The sequence below is a fragment of the Loxodonta africana genome, chromosome 20, assembly GCF_030014295.1.
Source record: "Loxodonta africana isolate mLoxAfr1 chromosome 20, mLoxAfr1.hap2, whole genome shotgun sequence".
In the NCBI taxonomy this organism is placed as follows: domain Eukaryota; kingdom Metazoa; phylum Chordata; class Mammalia; order Proboscidea; family Elephantidae; genus Loxodonta; species Loxodonta africana.
The window spans coordinates 72,582,533-72,598,376 of NC_087361.1; the positions used below are offsets into that span (position 1 = coordinate 72,582,533).

Below are 15,844 nucleotides of genomic sequence, written 5' to 3' on the forward strand. Positions count from 1 at the left end.
TTCTGAATTCCTCAGGGACACTGAGTCCCTGTGTCGTACCTCTTTTTACACCTGCACCGAGCGTGGTCGGGCTCTGTGGTGCCTGTTGGGTGATGCCTGTGGAACCCTCCTCTGGGCCTCAGTCTTCTCATCAGCGAAGGGGGTCTGACTTTCCAGCAGGCACGTGCTCCAAGCTCATTTGTAGAGACTGGGAGAGGGCGAGGCTGCTTTCCTTTCCCTGGTTCTGGATTCAGTCTTTGCAGGCTGTGCTGTTCTTGCCTCTGGTGTGATGATCTGGAGTTTCAGCCCCTACCCTCTGCACCTGCGTGTCTCGCTATTTTTAAGCTCCGTGGGCTTAATGAGCTGCCTGCCATGACATGTCTTCAACATTCACCTTTTTCTCTGATGAACCTCAGAGAGCTGGGCTGGACTGCCTTTCACTTGACGGCCCCCCAGTCCCAATCAGGAGGCCATAGCTGGGCCCAGGCTCAGCTCTCGGAGATTCCTCAGCAGTGTGCCCCACAATTTGCCTGGTGGCTGCAACACTGTGGGTTCCAGGCCCTCAGGAACTGACCCCTTCTCCCTGTGTCATCCTGTTGTGTTTCCCCTATCCCACCCCTACCCCAACCCCTGCTTGCAAGAGGAGTGATATTATAAAGAGAACTGTGGAGCTCGAGCTCCGCATATAATTGAGTGGTAGCTTCTCCTTGTGAACAAACTCCCTGGAGTCTGTGACTCATGGGGACCCCATGTGTTAAGAGCAGAACTGTTCCATAGGATTTTCATGGCCGTGAACTTTCAGAAGCCAGGCCTTTCTTCTGAAGTGCCTCTGGGCGAGTTCGAACTGCCAACCTTTCAGTTAGTAGCCGAGTACTTAACTGTTTGTGCCACCCAGGGATACCCAGGGCACAGGCAAATGAGGCCATCTGGCTGCAAGGAGTGGGTTGGAGAGGCCAGAGATTTAGAGATGCTCAGGGCTGGAAAGGGGACCTGAAAGTTCATCTAGGCCATTGCTGCATCCTCTCCCTAAGGCCCAACATGACATTCCTCCCAGGAGTGGTCTAACTTGAGCTTGAATACCCCCAATGACGGGTGCTCATTACCCCTAAGGATTTCCTTTCCATTGCAGGTTGGTTCTGGCTATGTGACAACTCTCCCTCCTTTTGAGCCTAAATCTGTCCTCCCACACTATGAAGGGGGGTCCCCCAGTGAGTTTGGGCTTCGGCCTCCAGCCCTCCCTGCTGCTGGGGGAGGGGAGGAGAAGCAGAGGCGGAAGGCATCCATCATGAGCAGCCACAGCCCAGCCTCTTGGGCAGGACAGAGACCCTGTGAGCCAAGGAGACGTGGCTGACCCCTTCCTCTGAGGTGACTTTGCTTGGGGCAGCGGAACCACTGAGAAGAGCTACCATGGCTGTTAGGAAGAACAGGGTAGATGCCTTCCAGCTTCAAGAATGCTAGGTGCTGGATCACATGACAGAAAATAAACACTGATGCAGACCAGCTCTGTGTGGAAAGGGTTAAATGCTGCCCTCTGGTTCCAGCCACAGGGACTCAGGCCTGATAGGAGCTGGACCAGGAGTAGGGTTTCAGTTAAGGTTGTAACCAGGGAGCAGCCCACAGCCTCCAGAGAGCCCAAGATGCACACATCACGCCTGCTTTGGTAAACTCACCAAGCCTGGGGGTTTGTGGACTTAGAAGAGCACTGGATTGGGAGCCAAGCACCACCTATAACTCTGTGGCTTTGGGCAAATCACTTCCTCCCTGTGGCTCTCAGTCTGCTACGTTGTGGAGTGAGTTATGTGGACCTTCAGAGATGACATGGTGGCCGGGCTCTGTCATACATGCAGCAGATGTGCTTTACTGGGGAGCCGAACAAAGGGAGCCCTCTTCTGCCCACCTTTCCCCCTCTCCTCTGGCCTGGGGCAGGGAGGCTGATGCCCTGGGTATTTTACTCCGAGTCAGGACAGCGGCGCTGGTAGGTGTGGACGAGGCTCCCCGGAGCAGGTCCCAGAAGGCTGGGTCTGTCTCTTGAGCCAGGCCAGTGTTTTGCTGTGTCACTCTCCTTCCCAAGCCACTTGTCACCCCTGTGCCTTCCAGGGAGGCCAGCTGGCTAAGCTGGGGGTTGTGAATGGTCCTGACTTTCCTTCTGGTGTCAGACACGCACCCAGCCATCCCTGACAGATCTGTCTCTTGCCTGGAATTAGCCAGGCCCTTTCTGAGCCCATCCCTGCCTCCTCTAAAACCCTGGCTCAGTGCTCCTCCTCCAGGAAGCCCTCCTGGAATGTGCTCCTTGGCTCTTGGCTCCCTTGCTCTGTGGTCCCTCGCCTGGAGCACCTGTGTCTCACAGGGGAAGCAAGTTGGCAGCTTGGCACTCAGCCTCCTGAGCCGGGCCCATCATTCCTCCCACCATGGTGTCCTCTCCCACCGCAAGCTCTTACACCCAGGCTGGAGCCACTGACCAGCTGACCATTCTTTTTTCAATTTTCATTTTGCAGTTTTTAAACTTTATTTGCTAATTAGCTGTTAGTTCTTATCCACCTCGGCAGTTTGTAGGTTTTGAAAGTGTGACAGGTCCATAGGAAACCAACATACAGAGCTCGTTTGGAGAATCTTTATCCTCATTACTTTTTCTGGATGGCCATACATGGACACGGTGTGGGATGTTCCTTCTTCTTTTATAGCCCACACAGCTTTGTTGAGCTCAGTGTCAATGTGCACCTCTGGTGTTTCCATCTCCTTCATGGCAAATTTCTGGATTTCTTCGAGTGCCCAAGGGGCACGCTTCTGAAGCCCACTGCACAGATGCGCTTGTGAGTGTTGGTGGTGCACTCCCAGGCCTCCACCTCGTTGGCAGCAGGATGGCCTTTGCCCTTGCCACTTCTTTGTAGGAGCTCTTGGGCTAGGACCAGAGTGGAAAGGAAGAGCACCATGGATTGCCTGACCATTCTTTTGCATTCCTTTTTTCTTTTTCATTGAGTTATAGCTTACATTCAGCAAAGGGCCCAACTTTTGGGTATATGCTGTACACCTGTATCAACACTAAAGTAGCACCCCACAAGGTTCCCTGTGTCCCCTCCCAGTCCCTGCTCACCCCTCAGAGGTAACTACTCTTCTGACTTCTCTCACCATTGATCAGTTTTCTCTTCTTCCTGGCTCTCCTCCCACCCTTGGCCAATCCTCAATCTCCCTTGATTTCCTCTTTTATTAGGTACTGCCAAGCCACCTCCGACTCACTGCAACCTTATGTATTAACAGAAGGAAACGTTACCTGGTCCTGCGCTATCCTCACAATTGTTGCTGTGTTTGAGCCCATTGTTGCAGCCACTGTATCAGTCCATCTCATTAAGGGTCTTCCTCTTTTTCACTGACCCTCTACTTTACCAAGCATGATTCCCTTCTCCAGGGATTGATTCTCCCTGATAACATGTCCAAAGTAAGTGTGCTGTTTCTAAGGAGCATTCTGGCTGTATTTCCTGCAAGACGGATTTGTTCCTTCTGGTAGTTCTTCTACAACACCACAATTCAAATGTGTCAGTTCTTTTTTTGTCTTCCTTTTTCATTGTCCAGCTTTAACGTGCATATGGGGCGACTAAAAATATGGTGGCTAGGGTCAGAGGCAGCTTAGACATCAAAGTGACATCTTGGCTTTTTAGCACTTTTAAAAGAAGTCTTTTGCACCAGATTTGCCTAAGGTAATTCATTGTTTGATTTCTTGACTATGCTTCCATGGGCATTGATAATTGATACAAGAATAAAATCCCTGACAACTTCAATTTCTTTGCCATTTATCATGATGTTGCTTATTGGTCCAGTTGTAAGGATTTTCATTTTTTTTTTTATGTTGAGGTATAATCCAGACCGAAGGCTCTTTCCCTAAATGGGATGTTACCCAAAGCCCGTCTTTGACTCTCTTCTAATGCCTACACTCTCTCCAGGTGACTTTGTCCATTCTCCCAGCCCCCCTTGCCATTTGTGTCGGCGACTCCCAGAGCCACAGCACCGATAGCCCCACATTTCTGAGCAAACCACCTGCCCACTGGCCACATGGATGCCCACTGGCCTGGCTGGCTTCCAGCTGGAGTGTCTTTGAGGAGTCTGGGCTTACCTCCACGCCTCTCAGTTTCGTCATCTGCGGAATGGGAGTGGCGGCTAGAGGAAGGTAGCCAGACTGCTGACTTCTGTGAGGGGGCTGGAGGGTGTCAGTCACTGTCTTAGTCATCTAGTGCTGCTAGAGCAGAAATACCACAAATGAATGTCTTTAACAAAGAGAAGTTTATTTTCTCACAGTAAAGTAGGCTAAAGGTCCGAATTCAGGGCATCAGCTCCAAGGGAAGGCATTCTCTGTCAGCCTTCTCCTCAATCTTCCCCCAGACTAGGAGCTGCTCTGCGCAGGGACCCCGGGTCCAAAGGCCACGCTCTGCTCCCAGCACTGCTTTCTTGGTGGTATGAGGTCCCCCCTCTCTGCTAGCTTCCATTTCCTTTTATCTCTTGAGAGATAAAAGGTGTTGCAAGCCACACTCCAGGGAAACTCCCTTTATGTTGGATCAGGGATATGACCTGGTAAGGGTGTTACAATTCCACCCTAATCCTCTTTAACATAAAATTACAATCGCAAAATGAAGGACAACCGTAGACTACTGGGAGTCGTGGCCTAACCAAGTTAATATACACATTTTTGGAGGGACATAATTCAATCCATGACATTCCACCCTTTGACCCCCAAAATCACATTCTTGCAATATACAAAACATATTTACCCTGTCATATCATAGCAAAAGTCTTAACTGCAAGTCCAAAATCCAAAAATTCCTCTTCATCTGTGCAATCTAGAATACAAATTATCTGCTTCCACAGTACAGTGGTAGAACGGGCAGGTGGAAGCTAGTCATTCCATTACGAACGGGAAAAATTGGAAGGAAAGAAGGCATTACAGGCACCAAGCAAGGCAGCAGAACACATTACATTAGCCCTCAAGGGGCTTTGAAAATAATCCTCTGTTCTCTGAGACAATTACACAATGGCCCTGCCCTCCAGACCCTAGGTATTGGCCACATTCTCCAGATTCTGAGTGGAGGCCCCTTGGCCCTGGGCTTCAGTGCCGCCTTCCAGACCCACTGGAACAGCAACTCTGCTCCCTCAGCTTTGGGCACAACACACCATTCTAGTAGTCCCTCTGAAACACTGCCATGGCTCCACCCTTTGAAACCCCTGAAGTCATGGCCATACCTTTTAAGACTAAGGCAGCTCGACTTCTTGTGTTCCTTGTCTCTTCAGCTTCTGTTTCCTGGTTTCTTGGCCTCTCAGCTCTAGGGCCTCATACCTGCATCTGCCCTGCTTGGGGCAAGTGTTCCAAAGCTCAGTAGCTCCACCGATTAGTGCCCGGAGGCACCCCATTCCCGCCAGCAAGCCTCCTGCACACAGGCACTCAGCACTCTGGCTCTGTGGGTTGGCAAGCCTAACTCCACTGATAAGTGCCCGGAGGCACCCCGCTCCATTGGGAAGTCTCCTGCACACAGGTACTCAGCTCTCTTGCTCCATGGATCAGCTCCAGCACCGTCTTGAGCTGGTCTCCTGGTTCTGCTGCTGGTCCTCTGCTGCTGTCATTCCTCTATCCATTCACAGTTTCAAAACAGCTTCTGCATTTTAGGTATCTGTTAGAGCAGCCAGCACTCCACTCTTGGTACTAAATGTCCTAGGCTCGGTTCTCTAGAGAAGCAAAACCAGTAAAGTGTATAAATATATAAAGAGAGATTTATATCAAGGAAACAGCTCACCAGATTGTAGGGGTTGGAACGTCCCAAGTCCTTGAATCAGGATAGAGGCCTTTCCCAATTCATGGAGCTGCAGAAGCTGGTGAACCGAAGATGAGCAGGTTGGAAAGAAGGGCTCCGCTCACAGGCTGTGACAGTCAAGGAATCCCCAAGGTTGGTAGATAAGACTGAAAGGTTTCTCTTGAGTCACGTAGCTGCAGGGGTGGTGAACCCAAGATAGACAGATCAGGGAGCAGAACTCTTGTTTGCAGGCTGTGAAGATCGGAGAACCCCAAGATGGACAGACAGGTAAGCTGCTAGCTAAAGTCCCAAGAGGTCAGATGAGACAGCTGCTGGATCCAGAACAAGCCAACAACCTTTGCAAGGTGAGCAGGAAGGAAGTAGGCAGCGGAAGGCAGAGAGATGAAGGCTAAGGGAGCAGTGTGCCACCGCAGGGCCCGCCCCCTCTGGTACCACTCAGCAGATTGCATCACGGGGATGATCACATATCAAATTTCAACAAGAAAATGATCACAACATTATACAACTGCTAAAACACTGAGAATCATGGCCCAGCTAAGTTGACACATAGTCTTAACCATCACAGTTCACCCCTTGTCAACTTGGCATCTGTACACATCTCTCCAAACCATACATAATTTCTGAATAAACACAATTACAAAGTTATACTTGTGCCTAACATGATACAACTAACACTCGTAAACCGAAAATGCACTAGCCCTGTTTACATCTTATACTTTATAAGTGAAAAAAAACAAAAATATCTGATGCATACATACAAAGCAGAAATACTCATAACAATTACAGTCCTCATTTCTGCAACTGGTCACGTGGCCGTAACTGGTATTTAGAACTACCTTCTTCCACCACCCATTCTGTATTTCCTTTGCTCTCAGCAAGCACCTTAGCTGGTCGTGGTTCTGTGCCTGGTGGGGTGACCCAAACCTTCATTCCTGAAGGGCCTGGGCCATTAGTAGTCATGTCAAAATTCAGTTGGTGTAGTTTGCCATTGCCTTTAATCACAGGACATGGTAGTACTAAGAGGCACCATAAGGGATCTCCTGCATTCCAGACATATTCTTCTTTACCTCCATTATGTAGTATCAATCCGATTTCCTCTTGGTTGTCTGGATCAGTCACACCAGCCAGTATGGTAACTCCCTTCTTTGCCTGTTGATCCAGAGGCATAAGGAGCCCAAAGTGGCCAGGTGGCATTCTTAGCTTCCAGTTCAATGGAAGCAGTGATGTGTCTCCAGGTGGGAGCATTCCTCCCTTTAGAACTAAGACCTCTAGGCCTGCAGAGCGTAAGGTTACAGTGACAGGAAGGAAAAATCTTGCAAGTGGGTCACTAGGGGTAATAGTGAATGGTGCCACTCCCATTTCCACCCCTTGATTCCTGGACCTGTGAATCCTGGCTATGGGAGAAACAGCACCATATATTGTATGCCGGTTTAGAGCACATACAGCTTCCTAGAGAACATTGCTCCAAACTTGCAAGGTGTTGCCACCTAGCTGGCACTATAATTGTGTCTTTAGGAGGCCATTCCATCGTTCTATCAAGCCAGCTGCTTCAGGATGATGCGAAACATGGTAAGACCAGTGAATTCCATGAGGATGGGCCCACTGCCGTGTTTCTTTTGCTGTGAAGTGAGTCCCTTGATCAGAGGCAATGCTGTGTGGGATACCATGATGGTGGATAAGGCATTCTGTAAGTCCAGGGATGGTAGTTTTGGCAGAAGCATGGCGTGCAGGGAAGGCAAATCCATATCCAGAGTAAGTGTCTATTCCAGTAAGGACAAAACGCTGCCCTTTCCATAATGGAAGTGGTCCAATGTAATCAACTTGACTCCAAGTTGCTGGCTGGTCACCTCAAGGGATGATGCCATATCGGGGACTCAGTGTTGGTCTCTGCTGCTGACAGATTGGGTGCTCATCAGTGGCTGTAGGCAAGTCAGCCTTGGTGAGTGGAAGTCCAGGTTGCTGGGCCCATGTATAAACTCCATCCCTGCTACCATGGCCACTTTGTTCATGAGCTTGTTGGGCAATGACAGGAGTAGCTGGGAAAAGAGGATTAGTGGTTTCCACAGAACGCATCACCCTATCCACTTGATTGTTAAAATCATCCTCTGCTGAGGTCACCTTTTGGTGAGCATTCACATGAGACACGAAAACCTTCACTTCTTTGGCCCATTCAGAGAGGTCTGTCCACATACCTCTTCCCCACAAATCCTTGTTTCCAATTTTCCAATCATGTTCCTTCCACGTCCCTGACCATCCAACCAAACCACTGGCCACAGCCCATGAATCAGTATACAGTCGCACATCTGGCCATTTCTCCCTCTGAGCAAAATGAACAACCAGGTGCGCTGCTCGAAGTTCTGCCCATTGAGAGGATTTCCCTTCACCACTGTCTTTCAGGGAGGTAGTGCTGCTGCTGTCCGCTTTTGAGTGGTGCCTGCATATTGGGCAGAACCATCCGTAAACCCGGCACAAGTTTTCTCTTCTTCAGTCAACTGGTCATAAGGAACTCCCCATGAGGCCATAGGTGCAGACTGGGAGATGGAAGGTAATGAGACAGGAGTGGAGACCATAGGCATTTGGGCTACTTTCTCATGCAACTTGTGCCTTCAGGTTCTGCTCAGGCTGGATCTCATTTATACCATTTCCATTTAATGATGGAGTGCTGCTGTGCACATCCAACTTTATGACTCTGTGAGTCAGACAACACCCAGTTCATGATGGGCGGCTCAGGCCACGTGGTGATTTGGTGTCCCATGGTTAAGCATTCAGTCTCTACTAAGGCTCAGTAACAAGCCAAAAGCTGTTTCTCAAAAGGAGAGTATTTGCAGAGGATGGCTGGGCTTTGCTCCAAAATCCTAAGGGCCTACACAGTGATTCACCAATAGGGGCCTGGCAAAGACTCCAAACAGCATCTCTATCTGCCACGGACACTTCAAGCACCATTAGATCAGCTGGGTCATATGGCCCAAGTGGCAGAGTGGCTTGCACAGCAGCCTGGAACTGTTGTAGAGCCTTCTCTTGTTCTGGGCCCCACTCAAAGCTAGCAGCTTTTCAAGTCACTTGATAAATAGGCCAGAGCAGCACACCCAAATGAGGAATATGTTGCCTCCAAAATCCAGAGAGGCCCACCAGGTGCTGTGCCTCCTTTTTAGCTGTGGGAGCAGCCAGATGCAATAACTTATCCTTCACTTTAGAAGGAATATCTCGACATTGCCCATACCACTGGACCCCTAGAAATTTCACCGAGGTGGAAGGCCCCAGAACTTTTGTGGGATTAATTTCCCACCCTCTAACATACAAATGTTTTACCAGTAAGTCCAGAGTCATTGACACTTCTTCCTTACTAGGTCCAATCAGCATAATGTCGTCAGTGTAATGGACCAGTGTGACATCTTGTGGAAGGGAAAGGCAATCAAGGTCCCTGTGGACTAAATTATGACATAGGGCTGGAAAGTTGATGTAGCTCTGAGGTAGGCAACTGAAGGTGTATTGCTGGCCTTGCCAGCTGAAGGCAAACTGCTTCTGATGATCCTTCAAAACAGGTATGGGAAAAAAGCATTGGCCAGATCAATAGCTGCATACCAGGCACCAGGAGATGTATTAACTTGCTCAAGCAATGAAACTATATCTGGAACAGCAGCTGCAGTCGGAGTCACCACCTGGTTAAGTTTTTGATAATCTACTGCCATTCTCCAAGGTCCATTTGTTTTTTGCACAGGCCAAATATGAGAGTTGAATGGGGATGTGGTGGGAATTACCACCCCTGCAGCCTTCAAGTCCTTGATGGTGGCAGTAATCTCTTCAACCCCTCCAGGAATGTGGTATTGCTTTTGGTTTACTATTTTCCTAGGTAGGGACAATTCTGATGGCTTCCACTAGACTTTTCCTACCGTAATAGCCCTTACTCCATTTGTCAGGGATCCAATGTTGTCATCTGCAGGGTGGGAGTGGTGGCTAGAGGAAGGGTAGCCAGCCTGTCCTGACTTCTGTGAGGGAGGTGGAGGGTGTCAGTCACCCACACATAAGAACTTGAAAACTCGAGCCGCCAAAATGGAGACATAGCAGCTCCAACTGGAAAGAAGGCACCTGCTGAGAGGTGGGCAGTGTGAGTCCCTGGCAGGACAAGGCTGGGAGGACAGGGAAGCTTGGATAGTGCTTGACACAGAGACAGGGGAGAAGCCACAGCCAGTGTCATGGCTCAAAAGAGAAGCCTTGGCCCAGAGTTGAGCCTCAAGAAGGCTGGCTAGGGTGGAGCTGAGGGCGTGGCTGGCAAGAGGCAGTTTATTAAGAGAGACTGCAGGTGTAGAGGCCTGGACTGTTCCAGTAAGCATGGAAAGGGCTGTGTGGTCAACCTGGCCGTAACTGGGGGGTTACAGAGAGGCCCACCCCTGCCCTCCCCACTGGAGCCATCCCTGTGTGCTCCTCACAGGCCCCTTCCAGTCCCACTCAGGAACAGGGTAAGGGCACAATATCATGCTTTATACACATTATTCCTAAGCCTCACAACCCTGTGAGGCAGGTACTATAGTAATCCACATTTTACAGATGGAGAACTGAGGCCCCGAGAGATGAAGCAACCTACCCAAGTTCCCCAGGCTAAGGGTGGAGCTGAGACTTGAACCCAGGTCTGTCTGACCCAGGGTCCAGGCACTAATCCACCCCACATGGCTGTACCTAGGCTTTTACTTGGCTTCTTTTCCTCCATGAGCTGTCTGCTAGGTTTGGGTCCACAAATGATTCCAAGTTGGGATTTGCCAATTGGGAATTTTCCCCCTCATCTCTCTCCTTTTCCAGCCTGTTGGCATTTTGAGGCCATGGTTTGTCCCTCCCTGGCCCCTATTTCTCATCTCTGCCTGGCCAGCAAGTCAGGTAGGAGGAAGTTGTCTTCTTCAGGAAACATAATTGTGCCCCTGGGACTTGCTTGATTCACGTTAGTTAGCGGAGACCACGAGCTGTCAGAGGTGCCGGTGGTAATGCGTATCTCCTCCGAGGAGTGAATGGCGCATCCCCTCTGTCCACGGGGCCTGCCAGGGTCTGGAAGAAGGAGGTGTGTGTGGAAACAGGAGGGCCACACTGCATTTGCCTCAGCTGACCCCCTTTCTGGGTGTGATCACCCATCTCCCACTGAAAGCAGATTGGGGTCCTGGTTTCTTCTGACCTTACCGACCTCTTAGCTGGGCTCATGGGCATGGTTCTTCTCATTCTATGTTGTTGTTGTTGTGAGGTGCTGTTGAGTTGGTTCTAACTCATAGAGACCCTGTGTACAACAGAACAAAACATTGCCTGGTCCTGCGCCGTCCTCTCAGTCGTTGTTATACTTGATGCTATTATTGTAGCCATTGTGTCTATCCATCTCATTGAGGGTCTTCCTCTTTTTTGCTGACCCTGTACTCTACCAAGCATGATGTTCTTCTCCAGGAATCGGTCCCTCCTGGTAACATGTCCAAAGTATTTGAGACAAAGTCTTGCCATCCTCGCTTCTAATGAGCATTCTTCCAAGACAGATTTGTTCATCCTTCTGGCAGTCCATGGTATATTCAATATTCTTTATCAACACCACAATTCAAAGGCATGGATTCTTCTTTGGTCTTCCTCATTCATTGTCCAGCTTTCACGTGCGCATGAGGAGAGTGAAAACACCATGGCTTGTGTCAGGCGCACCTTAGTCCTTAAAGTGACATCTTTGCTTTTTAACACTTTAAAGAGGTCTTTTGCAGCAGGAAAAGAAGGCAGGAACAGACTGGAAAGCTGGTAATAGGGAATCCAAGGTCCAGAAAGGGGGTTTTGACACGTCGTGGGGTTGGTAACCAATGTTAGAAACCAATATGTATACTAATTGTTTAAAGAGAAGCTAGTTTGTTCTGTAAACCTTCATGTGAAGTACAATAATTAAAAAAAAAATTTAAAAAGTGAAGAGTCAGAGATGCCCAAATAGAGGAAAAGTGGATGTGAGGATGTTGACAAGCTTTTAGGGTTTAATGAGGAACTGATCTTCTTGAGAAACTCCTGTCTCGTGGGCATCTGATCTGTGCTCCAACTACCGAAAATTCTGAGAATTTTCTTCCGGTTCCCGTACCAAGAATCTGGCACAACACATTCTGTTCTTTCTTTAAAGTAGGGGCTCGCAGATGGGAATGATTGAGGATGGTACAATGGGAAGAGGGCAAGAGGGTTGTAGGGGGTAACTGTTCTGAGAATATGTTCTTTCCTTGAAAAAAAAAAAGATATTTGAAGCAATTATGGAAATGTATTAATATTTTTAATCTACCTCAATTTGCTTGCTAATGGTGTTTTGTATATCCTAAACCTGGAGACTTCTTTCTTTGTTAAAAGGAAGTGGCCTGCTCTCATTGCAAAAAATGTCAAGTTCTGAGATAAAAAGAGCGATGCTATACAACCTGAGTCTCCTCCTGTCTGAACGGTAATGACCATACCCACCTCCTAGGGATGTTCTGGGGATTAAAGTTAAGAATTCATGTAAAGTGTGTAGGATGGTAGGTGCTCAGTAAACCAAAAAACAAAGGAAAAAAAAAGAAGGTCTTTTGCAGCAGATTTGCCCAATGCAATGTGTCATTTGATTTCTTGACTGCTGCTTCCATGGGTGTTGATTGTGGATCCAAGTAAAATGAAATCCTTGACAGCTTCAGTCTTTTCTTCATTGATCATGATGTTGCTCATTGGTCCAGTTGTGAGGATTTTTGTTTTCTTTATGTTATCCTATGAGGAAGGGGGAATTTGCATGATGTGAGTGAGTAACCTCTCTCCTACCCCACTTTGCCTCAGTTTCCTCATCTACAACATGGGAATAGTAGTACCTACCTCACAGGGCACTTAGCAGGACTTCTGTGAGTGTTACCTTCCTTTTCCCTGGCTCATGCTCCCCACCTCCTGGGCCCAGTGCCTTCATCACCTCACCGACCACAATTAGACCTGCTCTCAGAGTTTTGGAGAAGCTAGCTGGGGATGCTTGTTGGGAAGGAAAGAACCCTGGGTTGGGTGCCAGGAAGTCAGAGCTCAAGTTTGCAGTGAGGCCGTGGGCAAGTTGATCTCTGAGCTGCAGTTGTCTCCTTCAGTGGCAAGGGTCCCATCTGCTCCTCATCCACGAAGCCCTGAGCTTCCTCTGCCTCCCCTGTGAGTCACTTGAGGACAGGGCTGGGTTTTATCCAGCTCATATTCCCAGCGCTTAGCACAGAGCCTGGCCTAGCACTTGGGGGGAATAAATAAAGGTATCAGATGAAAGAATGGATTTTCAAAAGTTAAACATGCCTAGGGTTATTTTCAAAGTTGGGTAAAGCAGACAAATTCTGCCCCATCTGTCGCTAATTAGGGAAATTGTTTTCAGGCTGGTCCTTGGCTAGGATTCTCTGGAAGGTCCCAGCTGCATTAGAATCCCCTCTCCCAGGGGAACATGCGTGCCTATAGGCTGCCCACACATCTCCCTCTACAGCAGGTCTGTGGCCCAGCCCTGACTGCTGCCCATCCAGGGCCCAAGTGTGAGGGTCTGGCCTCGACAGACCAGCCTCCAGCCTCAGTGTCTCACTTCTCCCCTCAAAGCAAAGAACTTGATGAAGCCGAGAGCTTGATGATACAAAGGTCGCCAGAGGGGAAGGAGTAGCCCCATCTTCTCAGGCACCCACTGTGGGGGCCCAGGAGCCAGGCTGTGCCTCTGGGGCAGGGACTGCAGAGATAAACAAGACACCCGTCTACCTCACGCCCCTCATGTCTACGGGGAGCTGAGTCATTTGCACAGTAACTTTGATACCAGGTAAAAGTGACACAGTCTCTATGAGAGGGACATGCCAAGCTAGGAGGAGGATTCTGGGCCTCAGGCTCCCAGCTGTGCACACTCTGCAGCCCCCTCACCCCATCCTCACAGAGCCTGGGCTGGTGGTCAGGATCCCTGGCTCTGCTGGCGCTGCGGCCCTCCTTCTGGGGGACATACCCTGACCTTGTGCCAATGGTCAGCATGGACTCAGCCCAGCCCCACTGAAGGGAGAACCAGGGAGGGGAAACTAATGCTTGTTTAGAGGCCACTTTGGGCCAGCAAGGGAGCCCTGATGGTACAGTGGTTAAGGGCTCAGCTGCTAACCAATAGGTCAGCAGTTGGAACCCTAGCCTCTCCGCAAGAGAAAGATGTGGCATTCTGCCCCATGGGGCAGTTCTACTCTGTCCTATAGGGTCGCTATGAGTCTGAATGGACTCGAAGGCAGTGGGTTTTTTGTTTTGTTTTGGTTTTTGTGCCAGTACTTGTGGCTTATTTGGTCTTTACAACCTCCCTGTGAGACAGGCGCCTTGCCCTCTGTGGCTGAGGAAATGATACCCAGAGTAACTAATCCACTTCCCAGAGTTGCAGAGCTAGTACATGTCAGAGCAGGGATTTGAATGCCAAGGCTGGCTATTCTAATGCCCATGTTCTCACTGCCACCCCCCACCCCTTGTGCTGCTCATGTTCTGAGATCAACGTCTTCAGCAGCAGGAAGGCCATGTCTTAAAGGCCAAAGGCAGCCCTGGGGGGTGCAAAGCCACTTTCCAAAGGAGGGAAAGCGGGAGAGAAACCAGGTGTCCTGGCACCTGATTCAGGTCCCTGACCTCACTACCTTTGGAGGCAGAGAACTCTGGCCCTCCAACACCCCTGAGGCTCAGGAAGAGGGGGCCATGATGGTGGAGAGGGAGGGTGGGCTGGTCTCTTCCCACCCTGAGGCTCTGGTTCTCCAAGGTGACCCCCTTTGATAGTCTGCCGCCTCGTAAGCCAAGTAAGGGCTTTTAGATATCCCATGGACAAGGCGGCCCACAGACACCCAGTTCTCCCCTCACTAGGGCTTCTTGCATGAGGCTTTATCACACACCTGCACACACACATTATCCCACATGTCTATACACTTGTTTATAAAAGGGCCTGTGTGTGCATGTTTACATATTCACATATGCTGTCCACACACTGAGTTCACACACACATGTACACACAGCCTTCCCCACACTCCCGCCATGTGCCTTCACTGGCTGCTGTTGACTGTCTCAGCTGGCCTGGGAGATGGAGGGCAGATCCCCATCTCTTGGTGCTGCTGGCTAGCAGACACCGCTGGTGCTGAAGTTCTGCTCCATTACTTGGTTAATGAAGTCTCTCCCACCTCCAGCCTCCCACTGGTTGCCCACCTCCTTCTTTCCAGGTTGTGAGCATTGACTTGGGGCCTGGGAGTCAGTCAGCCTGGGCTTGGGGTGCCCAGCTGTGTGCAGACTGCCTTCTCCTGGTGCTGGGGCTAGAGTTGGAGCTGGGGGCAGCTGCAGGGTCCTGCACAGACAGAAGGGGGCGCCACCAGGTCTCACTAAACCAGGAAGTGGGAGTTGGGTGGAGGCGCCTGGTGTCCTAAGACTGATATAGGGCAATCTGGTCACAGCTTCCTGTTCCTGCCTCCTCTTGCTTCTCTCCAACCACCTGCAACACACACATACACTCAGATTGAAAGGCATTCACTTTTATCCCGAACCTCTAACCCTGGTCCCTTAGCGGGGCAGTGCTTAACAGAGCTAGTGTGTTCAAAGCTTGTAACGTTTAGTCAGGAAGAAGATGCATCAATTTTTAATGGTTTTTAGCTCAAAATGAAGATGCATATCTGGCATGAAGGGTAGCAGATGACTGTGTTGGAAAGTATGGTGCGTTTCCCGTGCAGCCGGGCTGCGTACACGTGTCCACAGTGAGCCACTGGTTTGTGTCGGTTAATCACCGCTAAGCCACAGAGTTCCTTCTCCCCCGTGAATGCTCCCCCACCTGTAGGCACCCCAACCACTTTCAGAAGGCAACACCTCTCTTCCAAGCTCTGGAAAGGCATGATCATGGCAGAACCCCTGCCTACCTCCCCACACCAATGGGTCCCACTCCTCGTGCCTTACGCTCAGAACATGCACACACGTCTCTGGGGTGCCATGACACTTTGGGGGCAGACCTGCTAGGGCCCAACAGGTGAACCCCCACCACACTTCCCATTACCTACAGCAGGCACCCCAGGGCCTACTGGTCCCCAAACTTCTATCTATCCTCACCCCGTCACCCATTCAGGGCCCTCACCCTTCCTAGC

General features: G+C 50.0%; 1 pseudogene; it reads right to left on the reverse strand.

Annotated features, from left to right (window-relative positions):
• Positions 1 to 2,502: 2,502 nt before the first annotated feature.
• Positions 2,503 to 10,955, reverse strand: LOC100676886 (large ribosomal subunit protein eL31-like; annotated as a pseudogene).
• Between the last annotated feature and the right edge of the window lie 4,889 nt (positions 10,956 to 15,844).